The sequence below is a fragment of the Camelus bactrianus genome, chromosome X (genome assembly GCF_048773025.1).
Source record: "Camelus bactrianus isolate YW-2024 breed Bactrian camel chromosome X, ASM4877302v1, whole genome shotgun sequence".
Lineage (NCBI taxonomy): Eukaryota > Metazoa > Chordata > Mammalia > Artiodactyla > Camelidae > Camelus > Camelus bactrianus.
In genome coordinates this window covers 81,821,241-81,845,455 of record NC_133575.1, presented here as the reverse complement: position 1 = coordinate 81,845,455, position 24,215 = coordinate 81,821,241, and the positions used below count along the sequence as shown (strand labels likewise).

General features: G+C 41.6%; 1 protein-coding gene across 4 annotated transcripts in view; it reads left to right on the top strand.

The window, feature by feature from the left end:
* Positions 1-24,215, top strand: part of PAK3 (p21 (RAC1) activated kinase 3) — a 240,498-nt gene that overhangs the window by 70,784 nt on the left and 145,499 nt on the right. The gene's annotated exons all lie outside the window — the stretch shown is intronic.

The window sequence follows — 24,215 nt, the reverse complement described above, 5'->3', positions numbered from 1 at the left end:
AAAACTACCCTGGTCAAAGGAACAAAATGCATCTCCAGAAACTGTCCCTGAAGAAACACACACATTGGGCTTACTAGACAAAAACTGTAAAACATCTGTCTTAGATATACTTAAAGAGCTGAAGTAAAATACAGAGAACTAAGGGAAATAAAGTGCTTGAACTGAATTGTGTCCCCCCTCCCACCATTCATATATTGAAGCCCTAATCTCCAGTGTGATGGTATTTCGAGATGGGGCCTTTGTGAGGTAATTAGGTTTAGTGAGGTGATGTGGGTGGGGCTCTCATGATGGGATCAGTGCCTTCATAAGAGACACCAGAAAGCTTGCTCCTGCTTTCTTTCTCTCTATGCTATGCATAGACATAGCAAGAAGGTGGTCATCTGCAAAGCAAGAACTTAATTATGCTAGCACCATGATCTGGAGACTTCCAGCCTCCAGAGGTGTGAGGAAATAAACTTCTCTTGTTTAAGCCACTAAGTCTATGGTATTTTATTATGGCAGCATGAGCAGACCAAAACATCAGAAAAACTACATGAACAAAACGAGAATCTCAACAAAGATATTAAAAGTATGGAAAGAAACAAAAAATGCTCTGCTGAAAAAGAATGAATTCCAAAAGTCACTGGGGGATTTCAAAGGCAGACTCAAACAGGCATAAGAAAGAACCAGCAAAGTTGAAGACTGATCATTTTAAGTTATTGAGTCTGAGATGCAAAAAAAGGATGAATAAAAGTGACTGGAGCCTAAGGGACTTGTGGGATGCTATTAAACAGATCATTATACACATTACAGGAGTCCCAGAAAAAAAGAAGAGAGAAAGGGGCAGAGAGATTATTTGAAGAAATAATGACTAAAATCTCCCCAAATTTGAGGAAAGACATAGATGTATAAATCCAAGAGGTTCAATCAATTCCAAGTAGAATAAACTCAGAAAGACCCAAATGAAGGCATATTATAATTGAATAATCAGAAGAGAATGAGAAAGAGAATCTTGAAATCAGCAAAAGAAAAGTATATATAAAGGAAATATAAAGGATTTCCCCATAAGACTATCAGCAGATTTCTCAGCAGAAACCTTATAGGCCAGAAGATAAGATGGTACATTTATAGCACTGAAAGAAAAGCAAACTGTCAACTGAGAATTCTATATCCAGCAAATTTGTCCTTCAGAAATGAGGGAGATATTAAGACATGCTCAAGACACACAAAAGCTGAGGGAGTTCATTCCCACTGGACATACCCTGAAAAAAATGCTAAAGGAAGTCCTTCAAGTTGAAATGAAAGAATGCTAGACAGCAGTTTGAACCTCTATGAAAATATAAAGGATTTAAAAGACAAATGCATCAAAATATAAATCTATGTTAAGGGGGTACACAATACATAAAGATGTAATTTGTGACATCAGTAACATAAAGTGGTGAATGGGTGGAGCTGTAAAGGAGTAGAATTTTTTATGTGTTTGAATTTAACTTGGCATCAATTAAAGACAGATTGTCATAACTTTAGGGTACTGTATGTAGTCCATGGTAACCACAAATACGCTGTCTATAGAACACACACAAAAGGAAATGAGAAGGGAATCAAAGAGCATACGGAATGGACATCCCTTCAGGTAACGGACAGTGAAGGCCCTTCCCTGTGGATGGGAGGAAGGCTGCTAGCCCTCCCTGGGCAATGTATCCCTCTTGGCTGCACTTGACTGCATTAATTCAGTTCTCCAGGAATTGCAGACCCATGCCAATGAGGGACTGAGTTACAGCGCCATTTCCTACTGCCTTGTTCTCCTTGCCTGGAATTTCAGCAAAGTTGCATTGGAGGCTTGGCTTGATGGGGCAACAACCTCTCATACAGTTTTCAAATATTTGTTATTCTTGATCTGTTGGTTGTCTTCTGGTACCCTCCTTAAAGAACTGGGAGCTGGTGAAGCCTCAGGGAGTTTTAAGGAGAGGAGGTGAGGTTTTTTTTTTTCAAATTTAGTATAGTTGATTTACGATGTTAAGATGCAGTTCCATTTGCCACATCCTGCCGAAACCTCCTTGTTAATTCTCCATATCTATCAAAAGACTGCAACAGAATTCCAACCTTCATGTTGAGGAGGAAGCCTCCCTCTCTCCATATCCTTACCTGTGCTCACTGAGAATAAACTTGTGTAGAAGGGTGTGGACTGATGGTGGAGAATTATTTGGAATCTGCAGTGAGGGGGAAAGCAGGACTGAAAAGAGTGAGGAAGGTTTTTAAGAGAGGGGCTGCTTAGTTAACAATTGTTAGATATCATATTTCCACACTCCCCACCAGAATTTTCACATGATGCTCAGTTTGAGAGATAGATTAACTGTAGAATTCATTTGCCTTTAAGATTCCAAGAGCATTAAATTTCCCCAGTTATGTTGGCTAAATAGATGGCTGGATGAATGGATGAAGGTATGTTGGATGTATGGATAGATCATGGATGAATGGATGATTAGATGTTGGATGTATAGTTGAAGGGATGTTGGATGGACTGATGGAAGGATGGATGGATAGAGAGCTGGACTGAGACAATGGAAAAAAACCTCAAGTTGGTCTGCTTATTTCTTGATTATTTTTGAATTTCCAGTAGGTCTGCTTCAAGACACCTCAGGTCAACATGAAACACTTCCTGGACATTTTCCACTTTTTTCATTAGGTTTTAAATGTGCCCAACAGTGGTATGAATGCTGAATCTTAACTTAGCTTCAGTACATTTGAATGATATTCTCGCTGTGAAAGTTTAAGCTACATTCCAAGTGATTTTGCAGTCCTTGAACTCTGGACTGTCCTATACTTTTGGCAACTGGTAAACAACTAACTCCATGGAACCCTCCCTCTCCCTTGTCCCAACCAGATTGCAAAGTGAGCTAGCGATGTGGTCAAAGCCAGTTCTTTGAAATGGCTCATCCATTGGAAAGAAGGCATTTTACTCGTTAGCATATACATGCAACATATACAAATTGATTACCTGCTGTGAGACAAATAAAGCATAGCTCCTGTCTTTGGGGAGCTCACAATCTAATGGGAGAAATAGATATGTGAAACAGGGAGCTAGACTACAGCAAATGAGAACTAGATTGGAAGTAGATAGAAAGGGCTGGGGGAGTCTAGAGCAAGAGGTGATTCAGTACTTGAGAGGGTAAGAGAAAGCTTCGTATAGAAGGGAGGTACTGGGAACCCTTGGAGGCCAACCCAAGAAGATTAGGCTTCCTCCTACATATAAATGTAAATGTCAGTGGCTGAGTCAGTTCTGATTGCCAAACATTTGGTGAGCCAAATCAGAGGTGGGAGAAGCTTTTCCATTGTTATTGTTGTTGTTTGTTTGATTGTGTACTTGCCATGGTTGTTTCCTTGTGCCTCTAATATCATCATTGTCTTCATTGTTCTCAGCTTCCTTGGATTTTTCATCAGTGGTCAGAACATTCTCTTATTTAGGGTTTGTTCTTGCAATCTTATTTTCAGCTTTGGTGTTTGCTTGCTCTCTCTCTTGCTCTCTTTGTCTCAAGAGATCTGTGGATAGAATACAGGGGGGTTCAGGTCAATGAACATGGATGGGAAAAAATCCATTTGTATTTTTACTAATCTCTAGCTGAAATTTAGTTTTTTCTTCAGTTACGTATTTGGCAATAAACCAAATAGTATTAGCAGTAGTTGTAATTTTATCACCAGTAGAAATCACATGTTTTCCTGTCACATTACAGCCAGTGCTGATGTCTTGAAATATCATTTGTGCCGATCACTATTTTGAAACTACGTTAGTTATGAGACCTGCTGCTAAAATTTGTTTAACATTTTAATAAAAGGCATGTGTGTGACTATATCACAAGTTTTAAATTAATAGGCTTATTTAAATATAGTTGGTTTCCTTGGTAATCCTATATATTTAATTTTATACATTTAAAAACATTGTTTAGAAAGAGATCCATAGGTTTCATCAGACTGCCATGTGGGTCCATAGCACAAAAATGGTTAAGAGGCCCAACACTGCATTTGCTACAATTGCTTGTTCTAGAAGGTAAGGAAGGGGTAACATTTTTTTTTGGCCACCATGTTAGCATCTTTCTTCCAAAAACTTGCCCAGACTTGTAAACATTTAGATCAATGCTCTTGAAGACCATTAAACCTGGGGTCCATTTGCATAACTGCAGAGAAAAAAAAAAAGAACATTATGTGAGCTACTCTGATTTTCAGCCAAGCCTAATTCTTTAAGGTGCAAGACCTCTGGGGTCAGGATAATCCATTTATTGCTCTACTTGTAGCCAATTCTCCTGTTATTTGCTGGAATAGTCAGAAATCGACATACGGGTGGCTCACAATACTGCATTTAACCATTCTTCTTCCCTGGACGCCCCTGTGAGCAGTGGACTTGTGTAGATCAAATGGAGATATTGAAAAACAAAGGGAAGGGTGCCCATTGCTGAGCCCAGGTTAGGCAGGTACTTACAGATACTTGTTAGGGAAGTAAGAGACATGGAGGACGTGTATATTTCATCTGAGGGAGGGGCAATTTTTCCTGATTACTGTGGTGGAGGGAGAAGAGGGTGGGGATTGGCTTAATTGTTGAGGAAATGAATTAGTTTGCTTTAGCTCCCTGGCAACTCAGGCCCTAATGAGGTAGGTACTTAATGAGCCAGATCTTCTTCCTTGTCCTTTTCTTAAAGGGCTCTTCACAGGTTCCTTGTCAGTTTCTGTCTTCCATGCTCATGTCCTTGTCTTCTTTTCCCTCATTACTAACATGCAGGAAGATATACTCACGCACCCACATGTCAGTGAATGACTCACACTGAAAATCTGAGACGTGCTACACATACATTATCACCAGATTTAGGTATGCTGACCCTGAAACATCCCGACTCTATATAATTGAGAGTTCAGCAGAACTCTACCATTCATAGCCTCCCTCCGCGCACACAGTGGCCGCCTGCACAGTGTTTATGGCCACAGCATGTCACATGGAGCTGTCAAGAGCCAAATCTTCACCCTCATCACCTACATCTGTGAGAGGTGAGACTTATTCAGGTGTACATGTCTATGGGGACTGCACATTCCCAAATTTATCATGTGCCTCCTCTCCCTCCTCCTGCCCCCATAACTACAGACCCAGGCACACACACAGGCATTCATGACACACGGGCTAGAGTGGCTGGATGATCCTTAGCTCACAGGCATGGCACTGATCTGCAAAAGCCCCACGTTGGCCAGCTCTCACCTTCCAGTTTCTGCTGACATGGTGAAGAGTAACTCTCCCTGGCCCGTCTTGAATTTTTTAGAGACACCTGAGCTGGCAAAAGAAGCTGTCAGGTGGACCCCCCTTGATAAGACTTTTCTCAGCATGTGGGAATGCAACTCCCTTGGCTAAGCTATCTAGCAAAATAGTTAGAGGAGACTCTGGGATGTCTGCCACCCACGCCTTTTAAAGAAGATTCCGCGACACCAAATTAGCCATTTGAAAATTGAGCGTAAGTGATTCCCATTTGGCTAATTGCTTTTAGGGAGTCTGTCAAAACCCCTCACTTACTCCAGCCCACACTCAGTTAGAAATTCCAAAATAGCGCTGTGGTTGGGGCAGTGGCTGGGGAGCAGCTACACTTGCCAGGATGGAGACAGCCTAGTGTGGTAACTTGGGCCCTACGGGAACTCCTAAGCAGGGAGGAACTTAAGGGGCTTCTCAAGCTGACAGTGAGGAGAAGCTGACCTGATACTGCCAGCCACTTGGTTTGAACACAAGCTAAGCACTGAGAAATGCTGGACTTGGTGACCAGTAGAGGATGAGGGGCCCTAGATCTCCTTGCACTGCCTTAGGATGTGGCTATCAGAACCTCAGGGCAAAGGAAGCATCGAAGTAGGCCAGGACATGATCCTCGGACTCACAGCTCTCCCCTGGAGTTAAAAAGTTCACCGAAATCTTTTTCTCAGCTCTCTCCAGGGCTGTGCCACAGATTTGTTTTTGCTATGAATAAGCAGAAGATCAATGAAGCTGCCGGCTGGAATCATATTGTGTTAATTATCTATTGCTATGTAACAAATCACCCCAAAACGTGGTGACTTCACACAACACACATTTATTCTGTCGCTGTTTCCGTGGGTCAGGAGTTCCCGCACAGCTGAGCAGGTTTTCTCCCAAGGCTGCAGTCCAGTTGTTGGCCCGGGACTGCAGTCATCTCCAGGCTCAACTGAGGAGGGCTCCACTTTTAAGCTCACTCATGGGGTTGTTGGAAGGGTTCAGCTTCTTGTGGGTTGTTGGACTGAGGGCTCACTGCTTTCCAGAGACCACCATCAGTTCCTTTCCACACGGCCTCTCCAGTGCGGCCACTTACTGCATCAATGTGTCTAAGCCAGAGGCAGTGGAGAGAGTGCCAACAAGACGGATTAACAGTCTTTTGTAACCTATGGTTTTTTTGTTTTTCTGTGATATGGAAGCAACCTAAATGTCCATTTTTATCCAGATGACAGTCTGGTTGAGACACCAAGAGTTACATGAGGCTAAACTTGACCGTCCAAGCAGTATGCTGAGTGTCCGTTGAGTAAGTAGCTAGCCCTGTGGCCCATAGCTGCTTCCTCACACAGGCCTCAAGCAAACCATTGTGTGCCATAGGGCTAAGCGTGTTGTTGGCTTTTTATACTTACCAAATTTCCTTACAGAAAGCTTGCCCAGTTTAAACTAGCTATGCATAAGAGTGCCCATAGGACACTCTTTTGCCAACATTGAGTCCTCCCATTTTTAAAAACAATTTTTTTTTTATTTGATGGGCCAACTTTTGTGTTTGACTGTTGCTTCATTTTTATGTACTTTGTTACTGGGTGATGTTGAATGTTTTTCACATATTTATAGCTAATTATAGTTCCTCCTTTAGAAATTATTTGTCTTTTGCTCACATGACCATTAGCATCTCAGTATTTTTCTCAACAAATAGGCACACTCTTTGCATATGAAGGCTATCAACCTTCTGTCATATCTGTGGTGATTGTTTTTGGGTTTTTTTTCGGCTTTCTGAGTCCCTAAAGGTGTCTTAAAATTGAGAGGCTTTACATTTGGGGTTTGGGTTGGTGTGGATGGCTTTTTAAATCTTCCCACATCCCTTGTTTGTGCAAAAACTGGTCTTTTCTTGGTATTGTGGTTTTTACCACTTGGGGAAAAGCAAGTATTTCGGTTCTTGGCAGAAGTAAGAGTGAATACTGTCTTCCCCTTAATCATAGAGACTCGTGTAACCCTGGCAAGAAATAAAATTGAGCCTGTCAAGGAGCAGACAGCCCAGGTCTACTGTATTCCTAGTACACAGTGCTTAGTGCCTAGTACAGGTTGAGAAAAACTGTTATAAAATGAAAGCAGGCATGAATCTCCCCCCAGGAATCATGTATCCTCAGTTATAGCCTCATCTCTTACCTCAGCTATGAGGCAAACTACCTTTCTCTTTTTCTCTCAAACTCTTCTTTTCCAATATTAAAAAAAATCTGATTATATCAGGAACAGGGTATAGGTATTCATAGGTTTTTTTTTTTTTAACATTAAGACTCTTCCTTTCAACAAGGGGTTCACAAAGCGCCCCAGTTTCTTGTGAATATTATGGAGAGGTCTAAAATATAGCTAGTAAAAGCCCAGACTCTGGTGACAGATATTTCTGAATTCAAATCACTAGTTGTTTGACTGTTAGCAAATTACTTGACCTCCCTATATTTTGCCTTCTATCTCTGGAAAATGAAGGTGATAGTGGTACCTGTGTCACGGGGTTAAGTGAGATAATGTGTGCAGAGCATCAGGGACAGATTAGGTAAGCATTCATTGAATGGCAGCTACAATTATTATCAACGATAATAATGTACGTGTTGGGAGCAGTGGGCAGGGATAGAGGTAGCCTCAGGGACTGTAGCATAAAGGAAGTTAACACGAAGTCCAAACACATAGATTTAAGTTCACTATCATCAACTCCCTCTGTGACTTTGGGGAGTTTCTTTCCTTCTGTCAGTCTGATACATTTACAGTAAAGGGCCCACCTGAGCTGGGGTACTAACCCCATCATTGTTAGAGCAATGGCCCCAGCATCCTAATTTGCCTTGCACTCAAGCATAGAAAGGGTCTTTTTGAGGTTAAATCTAATGTAACCGTTGGGACTGCAGGAAGAGTAAGTACCAGGATCAAAGAGGTTACAAAGTTACAAAGAGGAAGACAGGTTTCAGCCCAATAAAAGAGCTTTTTACAGTGCAGTGGGTAAGCACACACACTGAGAAGTCACAATTCCTGAGTCACAATCCTGACCCTGGCTGTGTGGCATTGAGTTATTTTAGCCTCTTTGACACTCAGCTTCTTCTCCTGTAACATGGGGATAATAGTATCTACATCGTAAGGTTGTTTTCAAGATTACATAGTTTACTATGTGTGATTTGCTTAGATCACTATCTGACACATACGAAGCATAATATAAGTGCTTGTTAAATAACAAAATAGATAAAATTGAGAGCTCATTAAGAATTGGAGGTAGTGCTTTGATGGGTAGCAAGTTCCTGGTCACTCCCAGGATGCCAGTAGAGGCTGGCAACATTAAATGTATTCAAACATCAAGAAAGGATTGGACAAGATGAACGTCACCATGGCTTCCTGATTGGAAGTTCTGTGACTTATCCTTCAAGGTCACCCAGCTAGTCAGTAGCAAGGAATACCTAGGATAAACCCAGGTTAAGCCGGAACTTAGTAGAGTTTTCTTTCTCCTACGCCACTATCACTGTCATTTAAGCTTGTGTTTCCTTGGATGACATTTTAAAATCGATCCATGACATTCAACGGTGTAAAGGGCAAGCTCAACTAGCTGCCCTTCCCATGCTCACAAAGCAGCTATTACTCTGAAACCCAGTTTTACTTTCTGCCTCCTTGTCAGCTCCTGAACAACACTGATTGATAAGAGGCTTTTGGTGAAACCATCTCATTAACGTGCTGGATGTCGCTTGCTGATTTTCAGTCTTCCCATCTGTAAGGTTCCTGTTGCTCTTAAATGAGAGGAATTATCATGTCATAAAACTAATGCCATCAGCTTGTCCGTTTTCTATCTGACCTGGCTGTACCTGCACCTGCCTTTGGACTTTAGCTTCTTATTTGAGCAGAAAATAGCTTTTATTCATCTACTTTCCACCACCTGCCACACACTAAAGACCAGAAGTATGCCTCCAGGTGAGGTCTCAGTGAGAGAACGTGCTGGAGTTACTCTAAGCTCAGCAGACCGGGCTGATGCTTTAATAGACCATGCAGACAAAGGGCGGTGGGAGAAATGGGGCAGAGATGATTTCTCACTTGGAGAATCAGGTGAGACCGTAGCCCACACAGATGCAGCATCCTGAATGGTTGGAGATGGAGTATTAGTATACGCTGCCCTGAAGTGGGCTGAAATCCCAACGAGGGAGGCAAGCTAGGTATAAGCACATAGGTGAATGAATTTCCCTAAAGTAGCTAGGCCCCTGGGGTGTCTTGTGAGGCACGTACTTCCTAGAGTCATGGCTGAGGCGCACCTGCTGACCCTTAGAATCCAGGGGGACATTCTGCATGTGAGAGAAGTGCTGGGCTCCTTGGAGTTCTTAATCACTCCAGGCAAAGTGGATATAGCAAAAGACTTTCTCCAAGATACCATCAGAGTAGTGGTGGGGGGAGGTTTGCTTGCACTAGGAGTCTCAACCTAGGTCCAGAGAGGATGCCACGTAGCGACTGCAAATGGCAGTAAGGCCTTGGAATCAGGGAGACCTGGGTTCCTGTCCCTGCTCTGCCAGGTTCCATTGGATGAGTTACTTAACCTCTCCAAGCCTCAATTCCCTCTTCTCTAAACAGAGTCCCCAGTTCATTGGGTTGTTGTGAGAATTTCATTCGATAGAATGTAGGTAAAGCATTAGCACTCTCCTTGGCAAAAAGGACCTGCATAGTAAACCTTAACTATTATAATCATCATCATCATTATGGATCAATTACTGAAAGCAGAGAAATATTTAAGAAGATAAATATACATTTTCACACTTTTTAATGCATACTATATTTCACAATAAAGCCATCGTTAGAAAGAGAAAAAAGAAAAAAAAGAAAGATAAAAGAAAGGCATTATGGTTAAGAATGTACGACAAGTCATGGTTCACATCCCCAGCTCTATGACCTGTGAGCATCTGGGTAAATCTTGAGGCTCATAGGACCAGCCTCCATGGAATATTGTGAGAATTAAACAAGGACACACCCATAAAGTGCTTAATGCAGTGACCTCACAGAATAAACTAAGATTTATTCTTGGTTATCATCATTACGGATGCTTTGCCCTCTGCAACTTTCAGCCCCATTGTGTTCCAGGTGATTCTACCAGCCTTTACCCCATCACGCTGAGCTGTATCATAGGGAAGTCCAGAGTGTCGCTGATGGGCTCCTGGGAGTGGGTGCAATTCAGACTCTCAGGCTCTAGGGTATAACCCAGTGCTAATGAAAACAGGTAAAATATTGTTAGGAGCCCAGCATATTAACTAAAGGCACCATGGCTTTAAAAGGTCCTTGTTTTCCAGTGGCCCCCACAGCCAGGTCGGTTCCTGAGTGGGCCCTGTACCGTGATATATAGCCCCTTCCTTCCCACTCCCCACCCTGCCAGCCAGTTGTACATGTTCACTCCTGGCTGACGCATTGGCCCCTTTCTTCAAATATTTGCGAAAAGCTTCCCTGAGCAGGAAGCCTCATGGCTGCAGAGCATTCTGGAGAAAGCTGAAGCAATGGTTTCTATGGCAACGCCTTGGCACTTAGGAGTGTTTGCGTAGGCACTGAGGCAAGAGCTGGGGTCCAGACAGGACCTCGCTGTGCAGGGATGAGAAGAGAGCCCTGGGGCATACAGAATTGCTCTCACTTTACCCTCTTGGGTGGTAGTCCTCAGGGACAGTCCTGGGGCAATGTTTGGGACAGAGTTTAGCCAGATGCCCTTAGAGAGATTTTGAACTCGTCTCTGGAAGCTCCAGAACCACTCACCTCACCTAGTACTTCCTGTGTTTGCCACTCCGTTCAGCTTCCCCAAATATCCCTTCATCGTGGCACTCCTCTGCTGCCCCAAACCTTTGCTGCCGTTCCACACTGTCTATAGATTAAGTCTAAACCATGGCTTTTGATGCCTTCCACACCTTCCTCTTTCCAAAACCTCTGGCTGCATCCCTTACCCCAACCCATGTCCCTTTTACTTCAACAGGATTGTTCAACCTCATCCTACCTTCACTTCCCGTCACACTGGGGGGCATTTCTACTTTGCCTCTCTCTCCCATACCATTCTCCTTGCTTGGACTTCCTGAAACCCCTATGATGTATCCAGGAGTCATCTTTTCTTCAAGAGCCGTCTCAAGCCTCAGTTTCCTCCAAAAACTTTCTCTGACGCCCCCCCTCCCCAATTAATGGACTCCCTTTCTCTCGCATTGCATTATGGCACAGACATGTCGTGCATTTGGCACTTAAACTTACATTGCCTTCTCAGTTGTTTTGCTACTGCTTAGAAGTCTCTGTCCAAACAGATAGTAAGCTAATCCCCGAAAGGGGATTTCAAATAGAATTTATGCTTTTCCTACAGCAGCTAGTATAGTACCCTGCTCATGATAAGGAATTAATGATGCAAAAGGCTTAGCCCAGGGCCTAGTATATGTAGTAAGTGCCTATAGATGTTTGGTATTATTAAAATAGCCCTCAAATAGTTCTTGATGGATGCCCTGGGACCTCAGTCACCACTCCCATTCAACACATCTTGAGCTGCATATGGAGCTGCTGAGCATTCATTTAGCCTTAGGCTTGGAGCATCCATGAGCCATTAGGTTGGCAAAACTCAATGAGTAGCATTGCCCTTGTCCTCACCTACTGCTGCCTACCTATCACTCTGACTCTCGGGATCAGCTACATATTTTGCAGGGCCCAGGGAAAAATAGAAATGTGAGGCTTTTGGTTTAAAAATTAAGAATTTCAAGGGAGGAGGGTATACCTTAGTGGTAAAGTGCATGCCTAGCATGCACGAGGTCCTGGGTTCAATCCCCAGTATTCTCCATTAAAAATCTTTTTTAATTAAGAATTTCAAGACAGTGAGAGCAGAGCTTTAAACCACATGCAGGGCTCATCCAAGTGTGGATCCCTGTACAACTGCTCAGGGTGAACCCATGACATCATCCCTGCTAATCATCCCCATTCCCTTGTGCTGCTCCCCAAGTCCCTGGGACAAGAGGCAGGGGAGATCCACAGGAGCAAATACATGTCAAACAGTTTTAAATTAGTGCACTAAAAGCCAGTTCTCCAAAGGTGAATTCACTGAATGGTCAAGTGTCCACGCGACCAGTTTGTCTTGTTTGTAGTAGTTTTTATTTTGTCCTGACTTTGCCCTTGCCCTGGCCCTGCCCGGGGCCCTGACTGTGCCTAGGTCCATGCTCTCAGCTTCTCACTCCCCAGCTCTCAGCAAATTGGGCAATAAAGTAAAGGTTGCATCTATGTTATGTCCTTTTTTGCTCCTATGTTCTGATTTCTTTGGAATCAGTCACGGTTTTCTTTTGGGGCTCAGGTGAACAGCCACCGTCCTCCACTCCCAGGCTTTAGAGACGGATGAACAGTCAGGAGTTAAGACCTGAAAGCAGAGGATGCTTCTGTGCTTACTACTATTAAGGTTTCCAAATCACAAGAATCTCTTGCATGTGTAAAACACTGTCAACTTTTCCCTAGCACTTCCATGTACATTATCCAATGTGGATATCTACTAACTTGTTTTGTGCTATCTGCTTGTCCCTCTGTTCCTTTTCTCTCCTTTCTTGCTTCCTTTGGCATTGATTTTATTGTTTTATCATTTTCTCTCTGCCCTCTGCTAGTTTGGAAGATAAATGCTGATTATATTCTTTTAGTTGTTACCTAAAAATTAGAGCATGCATTTTTTTGTCATAGTTTTTTTTTTGTAACAGCTTTATTGAGATATAGTTCAAACAATATTCAATTCACCCACTTGTCATAGTTTTTTGATCATACCTTTACCCTGCTCATGGATAATATCAGGAACTTAGAACATACTAACTCCATTTTGTAAACATGGTAAGTATCATTTTATAATCTGTCTCTAATATGTCCAATATCTGAAGTCTTTGTGGGTCTGTTTCTGTTGTTTGCTTTTTCTGCAGGTTCCTGGACATGGTGCCTAATTTCCTTGTGTCTAGTTATATTTGTTTGTGAGTCACTGTACTTGAAAACTTATTTGTAGGAATAATTTGAGACTCAGGATAAAGTTATCTTTCTTTAGAGAGAGAATTTGTGTTTGCTTTGGCCAGGATTTTGGGGCATTGTTAGTCTAGGACAATTTCAAGGCTTGCATTTTTTTTCTGGATGATATAAACACAGGTGGCAAATCTGCAAGGTTTATGTGTGATTCACCCTTATCCTGTAAGTGTAATTATTTGGAGCCCTGGCTTTCTGTGGGGAGAGTTTCCTAACTGTATTTCTCACCTTCTACTGTTCTGGGCTTTGATTTCTGTCTCCCTTGACCTACAAGGCTTTCAACATGTAAGTACAAATTTGCTAACATTGGAAAATGCCCTTAGGGCCAAAGAAGCTACCTCCATGCTTACTCAGCTTTCTAGGTTCCCATTATCACTTCAGTTTTGTTTTATAATACTCACTACCTTGTTAGTTCTTTTTTTTTTCACATTATAATATTTTATTGACTATTACTATACATTCCTTTCTTCTCATCCCATTAACAATAATTTCTTTTTTTAAACCAATATCGTTAGCTTTATTTATTATTTTATTGAGGTATAACTGACATACAACATTATGTTAGTTTCAGGTGTACAACATAATGATTCAATATTTATTTATATTGTAAAATAGTCACCACAATAAGTTTAGTTAGCATTTGTTATCATACATAGTTACGGATTTTTTTCCTTCTGGTGAGAACTTTTAAGATTTACCCTCTTAGAAACTTTCCTAAGAGAGCAAATACGCAATACATTATTACTAATTCTTGTCACCAGGCTGTACGTTACCTCTCCATGATTTGTTTTAACTGGAAGTTTGTTCCTTTGGGTGCCCTTCGCTCATTTTACCTAACCCTACCCCCACCCCTTGCCTCTGGCAACCACCAATCTGTTCTCGGTATATATAAGCTTGGATTGGCTTTTTTACATTTGTTTTTTTTTTTAGATTCCACATATAAGTGAAATCATACAGTATTCGTCTTTCTCTGTGTGACTTATTCCATTTAGCATAGTGCACTCAAGATCTATCCATGTTGTTGCAAGTGGCAAGATTTCGTTCTTTTTTATGGCTAAATAATATTCCTGTGTGTGTGTGTGTGTGTGTGTGTGCGTGTGTGTGTGTGTGTGTGTGTGTGTGTGTGTCTTCCACATCTTTTTACATATCTTGGCTATTGTAAATAATGCTGCAGTGAACATAGGGGCGCATATATCTTTTTGATTTAGTGTTTTCATTTTCTTCAAATAAATACCCAGAGGTGGAATTGCTGGATCATATGGTAGTTCTATTCTTAATTTTGGGGGTGAACCTCAGTACTGTTTTTCATAGCAGTTTTACCAATTTACATTTCCACCAACAGTGTACAAGGCTTCCTTTCGTTTTACATCCTGGCCAACACTTGGTATTTTTGTCTTTTCCTTAATAGCCATTCTAACAGGCATGAAGTGATGTCTCACTGCAGTTTTGATTTGTATTTCCCCAATGATTAGTGATGTTGAGTATCTTTTAGTATAGCTGTTGGCTATCTGTATGTGTTCTTTGGAAAAATGTTTATTCAGATCCTTTGCCTACTTTTAAACGGATTGGTTTTTTTTTTTTTTTTTTCTTCGCTATTGAGTTGTGTGAGTTTTTAATATATTTTGTTTGTTAACCCCTTGTCAGATATATAATTTACAAACATTTCCTCCCATTCAGTAGGTTGCCTTTTCATGTTGTGGATGGTTTTCTTTGCTGTACAGAAATTTTTTGTTCAGTGTAGTCCCACTTGTTTATTTTTGCTTTTGTTGCCTTTGCTTTTGGTGTTAGATTCAAACAATCATCTCCAAGACTGGTGTCAAGGAGCTTACCATCTCGTATTCTCCTAGGAATTTCATGGTTTCAGGTGTTACATTCAAGTCTTTAATCCATTTTGAGCTAAATTTTGTATATTGTGTAAGATAGTGATCCAGTTTCATTCTTTTGCATGTGGCTGTTCAATTTTCCAACACCATTTACTGAAGAGACTGTCCTTTACTCATTGCATATAATTGGCTCATTTGTCATGAATTAATTGACCATATATGCATGAGTTTATTTCTGGGCTCTTATTCTGTTCCATTGATCTATGTGTCTGTTTTTATGACCTTACCATACAATTTTCATTACTATAGCTTTGTGATACAGTTTGAAATCACAGAGCTTGATACCTCCAGCTTTGTTTTTCTTTCTCAAGATTGCTTTGGCTATTCAAGTCTTTTGTGGTTCCATACAAATTTTAGGAATATTTGTTCTATTTCTGTGGAAAATGCCATTGGAACTTTGATAGCAATTTCGCTGAATCTGTAGATCACTTTGGGCAGTATAGACATTGTAACAATGTTAATGTTCAACCCATGATCACGGAATATCTTTCCATTTATTTGCATCTTCTTCAATTTCTTCCCTCAGTGTTTTATCACTTTTCATTGTACATATCTTTCAACTCCTGGGTTAAACTTATTCTTAGGTATTTTATTATTTTTGATGAAATTTTAAATGGGATGCTTTTCTTAATTTCTCTTTCTGATAGTTCATAATTAGTGTGATTCTTTATTGATTTTAAGATAAGTTTTAAAAACATGTATTTGTCCAGGGGTTTTTGGTGGTTTTTCGACCATTGTAAGAAACCGAAATACACTGCAGGCAGTTCTGTCATCACCCTTTAAAGAAGGCAGGTAGTCTGGGACGCTAGACTATATCTATTTTGTGGGTAAGGAACTTTCTTGAACTTATTTGCCTGGAGCCACACAGTGAAATAGTTGGGAGGAAATAGTGATGAAGTTTGAAGGAGAATCCAGGCCATCATGTATCCGTTGCACTCTACCATGTAGCCATCAGATTACCAAACAATGGAGGAATGTTATTCCCCAATGTGCTGACCCCTACTCCTGCCAAATGCTTGGAGGATAACTTTTGGTTGCTCCTGATTTTCCTTCTACCTTCTGGCTACTAATAACACATCCTCTAAGGACAAGACCTGCATTCTTCATGTGGTCTTTAACCACCCTGCTGTGTAAGAACCCCTAGAGAGACAGCTGACAGCTTTTCAAAAGTAGTGATATCAAGGTTCCTGGTCTTTTCCTTTCCTTTCTGTCCAAGTACCCTGGTCACTTCCTGGATGTCGCCTTAGAAATAGCGAAATAGGTGATCACTGGCAAATACATGAGTGCCTTATTGGCTCCCATGGGGGCCTGACTACCGCTGCTGATGAACAAGGTCTCCTCTCCCGTCTACCATCTTCTCCCACCCTATAGTAGCAGTCCCTCAGGTGCAGCTTTGGAGAGCATACATACCAGAGTTCTGGAGTACTTTTACACATAAGTGTTAATTTTTCCATCTGTGCCGTCATCTGCGACTACCAGAATTTGATCTTGGAATGTGTTTTGCAGGTTAGTGGAACAGAAACTCCAAGAAAACCTGCCATTTTGGCATGGCCCACCTAAGCTATATCATTGAGACTGTGAACCTGAATGCTTTTTTTTTTTTTTGGTGAGGGAGGGGGTGGCATAGGAGACTCAGAAATACCTAGAAGATGGAAGATCCAAGCTATGACATACGATGTGAAAGCTTGCAGTGGTCTACACAGCCTCTGGAAGGGAAGCCGAGTGGACAGATACCCCAACCATAGACTGCTTCAGATCTTTTCTCTGCTCCTCCCCTCTGCAGTGGAATTGACTTAGATCATAGGTGCTGTTAGCTCTTCTTCCCAAGGATCCTTATCAGATACTACAGGTATAATCCGGCACAGGTGTCTGGAAGGAGGCCAATAAGGGGAAGCAATGGGAAAAGTGCCCAAAATGTATATGAAATTACCTTGAATGTCAATTTAGAAGTGCTAAGGTGGTTTGACATGAGGGAAAAGTGGAACCACACCGCTAATGCTTTCCAGGATGTTATTGGCAGATACTGCCAGGTTGTTGGGATTATGTTATATTTTTATTTTCAACAGATCTATTTTCTGATATTTTGAGTACAATATTTCTATCGATATTTGAGAAGAATTGTGGCAAACTTAGCATACATTTATAGGTTTCTTTTTCATTTAAATCAGAGATTTCACCAGACTGGCTATCCCCCAAAGTGTGATGTGATTGCACTCAATGTCTGATGTTTTCCAGGATAATGAGAAGGAAGATAATTAGAAAGTTGTGAAAGGAAGATAATTGGTTGGATTCATGAAACAAGTTGGCTCTCTTCTATTAAGTAGGGGCCACATGTCTCACCAACAATCAGGCCTAGTCACACACCTCCAGCTATAGAGGCACTTGTGTAATGAGCAAAATTTATCTTCCTCTAAGAAGTTATGGTCTCAAGATTCTAGGCAACTGCCTCCATGGCTGATTTAACTCCATCCCACCTACTGTTTTCATGGATCACAGCTGGACTAGGCTGTAGGGGTAGCAGGAGACTCACCAGGTGCATTGGTGGTGCTGGTCTGGGGCTCCAGTGGGCAGAAACTTTTCAACATCAGTCACCTCTATTTGACCCTTCTTCTGAGCCTTTGTTTCTGCCATTGCCATGCCACTAAGCAGAGGCAGTCCGACCTTCTCATTTACTGATCTAAGTTTCACTCTGTAACCTCATCTCTTATTGTTCACAAGGGCCACCCTGGCTGACCTACTCGACTGGGAGCCAGAAGAGAGCCTTGACTGGTGGGCAGAGTGAGCTATGTGGGAGCTGAGACAGAGAAAGGCAAGAAGGGCATTATCATGTCCTGAGTGTTTACTACTTGCTGGGCACTGTTCTGGGTGCTTTGTGTGCACTGACTGTACTTATTTGCTGTCAACAAAAGAAAAGGTTGAAATGGCTCAGCCCCAAAGGGTGGGTGGCCCATTTGTTTTCCCTGCAGTAAATAAGTTGGTCCTGTGTGGGGGAGGGGTTATTCTATGAGGAGGGAGAAGCTCGTAGCCAAACAAATATTTGACTTTAAACAAGCCACTTCCCTTCACTGGGCTTCAGTTTACTCCTGTAAAATGGCCACATAGTCTTTGCTCAGCTTATCACACATATTGATTGTGAGAACACAAGTGATACAGATTAGAGGGCTTAGAAAGGTATAAGGTATTTTATAATATCACATGAGGCAATATAGAGCCAGAGTACAGATGGGGTGGGGGGGGTCCCCAATCTCAGTCCAGCAACTTGTCACCTGTGTGACTTGGGCAAGTCATTCAACCTGGATATGACTGAGTTTCCACATCTGTAACTAAAGATATGGCCAGTACCTATTCATAGGGGTTTTTTACGGAAAAATGAGATAATATATGAAAAATATTTAGAATAGTACTGACACATAAAAAGTGCTATGTAAGGACTATTTATTATTACAAATACTAGATACTGTGGGTATTCATTCCTCTATCTTTCCCAATTGCATTCTCTCAGGGTTTATAATCTTTAATGCAGCAGAGATTGACTAATGCTGCAATTCCATGTGCATTGTATACAGCTCTTGGTGTGCTAGAGCATAACACATAGCCAGTGGTCATTTCTCTATCCTCTTTCTGCAACACTCTCTTCTTTTGACTTTCTCAACTCCATACTCTCTAGTTTTTCTCATATCTCTCTAGCCATTTCTTCTCAGTCTCCTTTGCTGACTATTTCTTCTCTATCTAATCTCAAAATGTTGGAACACCCAACAGCTCAGTTCTGGGTCCTCTATTCCTTCTCTGTCAGTACTCCCTCTTACAGTGATTTTATTCAGCTTCATAGGTTGAAAAATCTACATGCTGATGATGCTCACATTTATATATTGAGCTCTCATCTCTCCATTGAGCTTTAGACTCATCTATCCTACTATGTACTTAAAGCTCTGCTTGGAAGTCTAATAGCATCTTAGACTAAAACTCTTCAGGGCCCCCCAAACCCCCTTGATCCATTCGCCCCCATCACAAAATTGTTCCTACCTTAGGCTTCCCTGTCTAATTCCAAGTGGTACCGTTTGTCCAAAACCAAAACCTAAGCCTCATCCTTGATCCTACTTTCTCTCACCCAACACATCCTATTCATCTATTTATTGATCAATCTTATTGGCTCCACCTCCAAAACATATTAAAAATCCGTCCATTCTATCTCCATTACTCTCATTTTGGTCCAAGCTACCATCATCTTTTGCCTAGATCACTGTAATTGTCTCCTAAGTGGTCTTCCCACTAATATTCTTGCTCCTCTATATTATTATTATGTAATTATTATTAATTATAGAGTCTATAATTATTTCTCCACAGAGCCTCTAGAGTGAGCTTTTTCAAGTATAAGTCAGATCATCACTCATCTGCTTAAAACCATCCGATAGCTTCCCATTGCACTTAAACAAAATCCAAACTCTTTCCTGAGGCTTCCAAGGGCCCTACAGGACCTGGCCATTCCATGAACCTTCAGCCTCAGTTTGTGCCACATTCCCTCTTGCTCACTGTATTTCAGTCTCACTGTTTTGTAAACAAATCTACTAGGGTCCTTGCACCAATTCTTCTTTCTTCTTGGAATGCTTCTCTCCTAATTCTTTACATGTGATAGATATCTTCTTGTCATTGAGAAGTCAGTATAAATGTCATCTTCTCAGAAAGGCCTTTCTTGACCACTTAAAGTGCCTTACTTTCTTGCCATCACTTTCTAATGCCTCAGCCTGTTTGATTATCTTCATTGTAGTTATCTCTATCAAATTATCTTGCTCTTTAAGTGTTTACTGCCCCCCTCCATACTAGAATGTACATTCCATGAGAGCAGGAACCTTTGGTGTCCTATTTGCCCTTGTATCCTCCATACCTGGAACAGTCCCTGGCATGTAGTGGACACACAATAAATATGTACTGAATGAATGTTGAATTAATTAATTGGCAGCAGAGTGGTTACTGCAGTAATACAGATGACAGGCAATAAAGCCTTTAATTAAATTGGTGGCAGTAGCAAGCCAAAAGGAAAAAAAAATCAATATTAGACCAAACCCACCCAGATTTCATCTAAGGGTATTTAATACTGGAAATGCTAGAAGACTTCTTAGGTCCTTCTATTACAGAGCATCCAAACTGGGACCACAGATCAATTAAGCAATAAGTAATTATCCATCCATTAATCAAAAAAAATAAGTGAAAGAATAAATTGGTAGAACTTACCATCTGGAAGTTATAAGAGTGGAAGGAAGAGATAGATGATAATTCCATAGTTTCTTGCCATGAAAACAAAGCAGAAAGTTTGGGAGAATTGCTGGTGGGTGGGAAGGGAGGATGACAGGTTTGATTTAGAACATGTTGATTTTTACTCCTCCCCTGAGGTTTCTGGCAGAGACTTTCAATGTGGGCCTAGAATTCAGCAGGGAGGAGGAGATAGAGGTGGAGGATCGCATCAGCATAGAGATGAGACTTTAAAGTAATGGGAGCTGGATCCTTGAGGAGCACAAAGCATCTGAAGGATATAAGAAATCCTTAGTTCAAGGGATCTATTTATCACATCTTGTAGCTCCCAGGAAGTACAACTAGAAAGTGTTGATTATAATCATTTCCAAAGTCCGCAGCCTCTTCCCTATGGTTCGCCCCCTCCCTTGAACAATCCTGTGGATTCTTTCTCAGGTAGGGGGCCCTAAGCATGGGCTGTGAGGAGTCATTGTCATCCTCCTGGACATCAGCCTCATAACATATGCTCCTCACTAGTCACAGGGATCAATATCAAGATAAGCAATGGAGAAGGCCTCCGAATGACCGAGATCTGTTGGGAGAAAAGCCTGAGTATAAAATCATCACCACTATCTTGCTTTCCCAATAGACATGCACATTCTTTTTTTTTGTTAATTTTATTTTTATTGAAGTGTAGTTGATTTACAATGTTAGTTTCAGGCATACAGCAAAGCGATTCAGTTATACATGCATATATACATACACATATGTTTTCAGATTCTTCTCCCTTACAGCCTATTACAAGACATTGAATATAGTTCCCTGCGCTGTATAGTAGGTTCTTGTCACACATGTACATTCTGATCCTTTAAACACTGGAGACGATGCAGTCAGCAGCAATAGCATCAATAATCTCATCCAGACACGCAAAGCTTTTTGTAAGTCTGGCTAATGTTGTCAGTTGAAACATTGTTGTAATTTGTATTCACTGCCAACGTGTGGCTTGGCACGATGAAAGAGCTCGCTCATCTAAGTAGCAGAGCTGGGATGAGGTCCTCAGACCTCTAGGTCCAGCCCCTCAGTTCAGAAGGAGCTGTTGGCAACAATCTCAGACTATTATCCTAACCTCTCCCTTAGCCAGTGAGCAAGGCCTCATCCTCCACTCTGGGCTTCATCCTGAACCCCCACTGGGAGCCAAGAGCCTATCAGAGACTGATTGTTCTGCTTCCCTTGGCAGATTGGCACCGGCCAGTGTCAGGGCTTGTGCAGAGAGTATATAATAGGGACCCTAATGAGTATATGACAATGAGGGTTTTGTTTCAATTGAAGGGCTTATTTGTTCTATGTCTGTGTCTAGACCCCACAAGGCAAACCTGGTGCCTGTGGTGGAGGGCAGGGTGGTAGAGGAGAACTGTGAAACAGAGACTCAGAAGACAAGATGGCAAGTGGCTCAAGGCTCTCAGCTGCTGCAGGAACCGAGACTTAGAACCTTGTCCTGAGCTTTAGGTCTTGGGTTTGAGTGGAAAGAGCAGTGGGTTTGGGTGGTTGGAGTGGGCTGTCGCCTTCTGAACAAGACAAGACAGTCTGAATTTGGATTCTGGAAAAGGATTCCTTCCCCCATTGGAAAAAAAAGAAGCATGCTCCATTGTAGCAGTGACTTTGTGTGGCTTGTTCACCTCTGTCTCCGTGGGCCTAGAAGTGTGCCTGACACACAGTAGAGGCACAATAAATATGTGTTGAATATGTGGATGAATGAAAATAGATTTGAATATTGATCCCAAATCTTAGAATTTTATTGATAGACTCAGCCTGTCTAGTGGAAACCTTTCCCTAGCTTTCACTGGAAGAATGTAATTTCTGTAACATTGCAGGCAATAAGCCAAAACCCTACAGAGGTTGCTTTTAGAAGAAGGTCTTGGGCCCATTTTCTCCCTTTTTGTTTTTCTCTAGACCTAGTCTTGCATATTAAACGCATTGAGATACATTTTTTTCCTCCTGAGCTAATAATTGTCATAAGCTCCCATTTTTCTCCCCCATCACTATGTTGCTGCCACAATCTGAGCCTTTGATAACTTGGGTTTCCATTTTCATGTTGATCTCTGCTTAGTGTGACATCAGTGGGCGCAGTCTTTATGGGAAACATGTGTGTCCGTGTGTGCTTGTATGTGTGTGTGCATGTGTGTGTGTGTAAGCAATTTTGACTGCCTGGAAGAAGGAAAAAAACTTGAGAAGGCAATGCAGGGTGATGATTCACATGCAAGTGAAATGATTAGGCACTTTTCAGCCTGTCACTCGAACCTTGTAAGTACTAGACAGGAAGACATCTCATTTGAGACCAAGTTTCAAATTGGGCCCTAAGGTGGAGCTCTCAGTTCAAGGCAGTGGTTGGCCTTCCAAAAAAATTCAGATGGTGAATCCATTCTCAGCAGCTCCAAGGTCATTGCAAAATAAGCAACTGGGAAGCCTGGGAGACAAGCAAGTCCGTGGCTGTAAATAATACTTCCATTTGCCTTGGAGGAGGGCATTGGGGGCAGCAGGTACCATCTATCCTGCTCCCCCGGCCCAGGCTGAGCCTAGCTCCTTATGCTGCCTACTTCAGAAACCAGAGTCACATACCCTCAGCCTTCCTGCCTGCCTTCCTCCCAGATTCTCCCACCATTTCCAGAAATTGCTGAGAAAGAGAAATTAGTATTAAGTTAGGTTCCTTATTAGTGAATGGGCAAGAATTGAAGGGGCAGGCGAGAGTCAGAGGTCATGAACGATCTGTAGGTCATCAACACAGGAGAATGAGTTATTTAAGACAACAGAGCACTGGAATGTGAACCAGAGGGTGTCCAGAAAATGTTTTATGTAGCTATGTAGCTTAAACTTTTTGTTTGTTTTGTCTTAGAGAGAATTCAGAATAATGGTCAACAATTTCTTTTTTGTAGACCCTTTAACTTGTGGTGTTAATAGGAATGGCAACTAATGTGTATTGTACACTATGGGCCAGATACTGTCTTAATCCTCTTAATCACATTATCCCACAACTTCATTTAATCCTCACAATGATTCCCATGGGGCAGGTACAATTAATATTGTCACTAGTTTTTAGATGGCAAAGCTGAGACTTAGAGCGGTGAGTACATTTTCCTGGGTCATACAGCTACTGAGTGATAGAGAAAGAATTTGAAGCCTGGCTTTCTAACTTCAGCACCGAATATCTTAACCGATACACTCCAGTAAGTGTGTTCCTTCCTTTGACTTTTTTACATAAATAACAATTTGATAAAGTCTTAAGCTGATGCAGTGGCAATGGAAGTGGATGATTTTGTAAAAGTTTTGGCTGCTTTCATGGAAGAAGGGACTTAACAACACTGCCACACTCTTTTATCTATGTCAGAAAAGCTCAAAAGATAAGGATATTGTGATAGATTTTATACTTATTATTACATAATGGGCCACGTTATATATGTTATTGAGCTGTGAATGGACAGCGATGGCTTTTACCGTGGAGACTTTTGATAGATGTACAGCTCAGGTATCTCATATGCACAGTTGTATTAGGTTCACATATGTTCTGAGACATGTGACATATTCAGGAATGTGCCCTCATGTGTAACTGAGATGAAGGGCACCTGAGGCAGGGCCTTCCTATACATTTACTTCCACGAAGGATCTGAGGTGAACATATAGAGAGGTGTCAGCTTCAGGTATACTTGATGGAAAGAGCTGTGCCTGGTTGAGGAATGAGTTTCCACCACTGGCTCAGGAGTGGGTGAGAGAGTTGGGGCCCCAACAGGTTCTAAAGTTTGATGTTCTCTGTGCTCTTCATCTGATTGCTCCCAGTGTCTGCCAGCGCAGATAGGGAATTGAGGGCCCCATGTCTTCCAGAT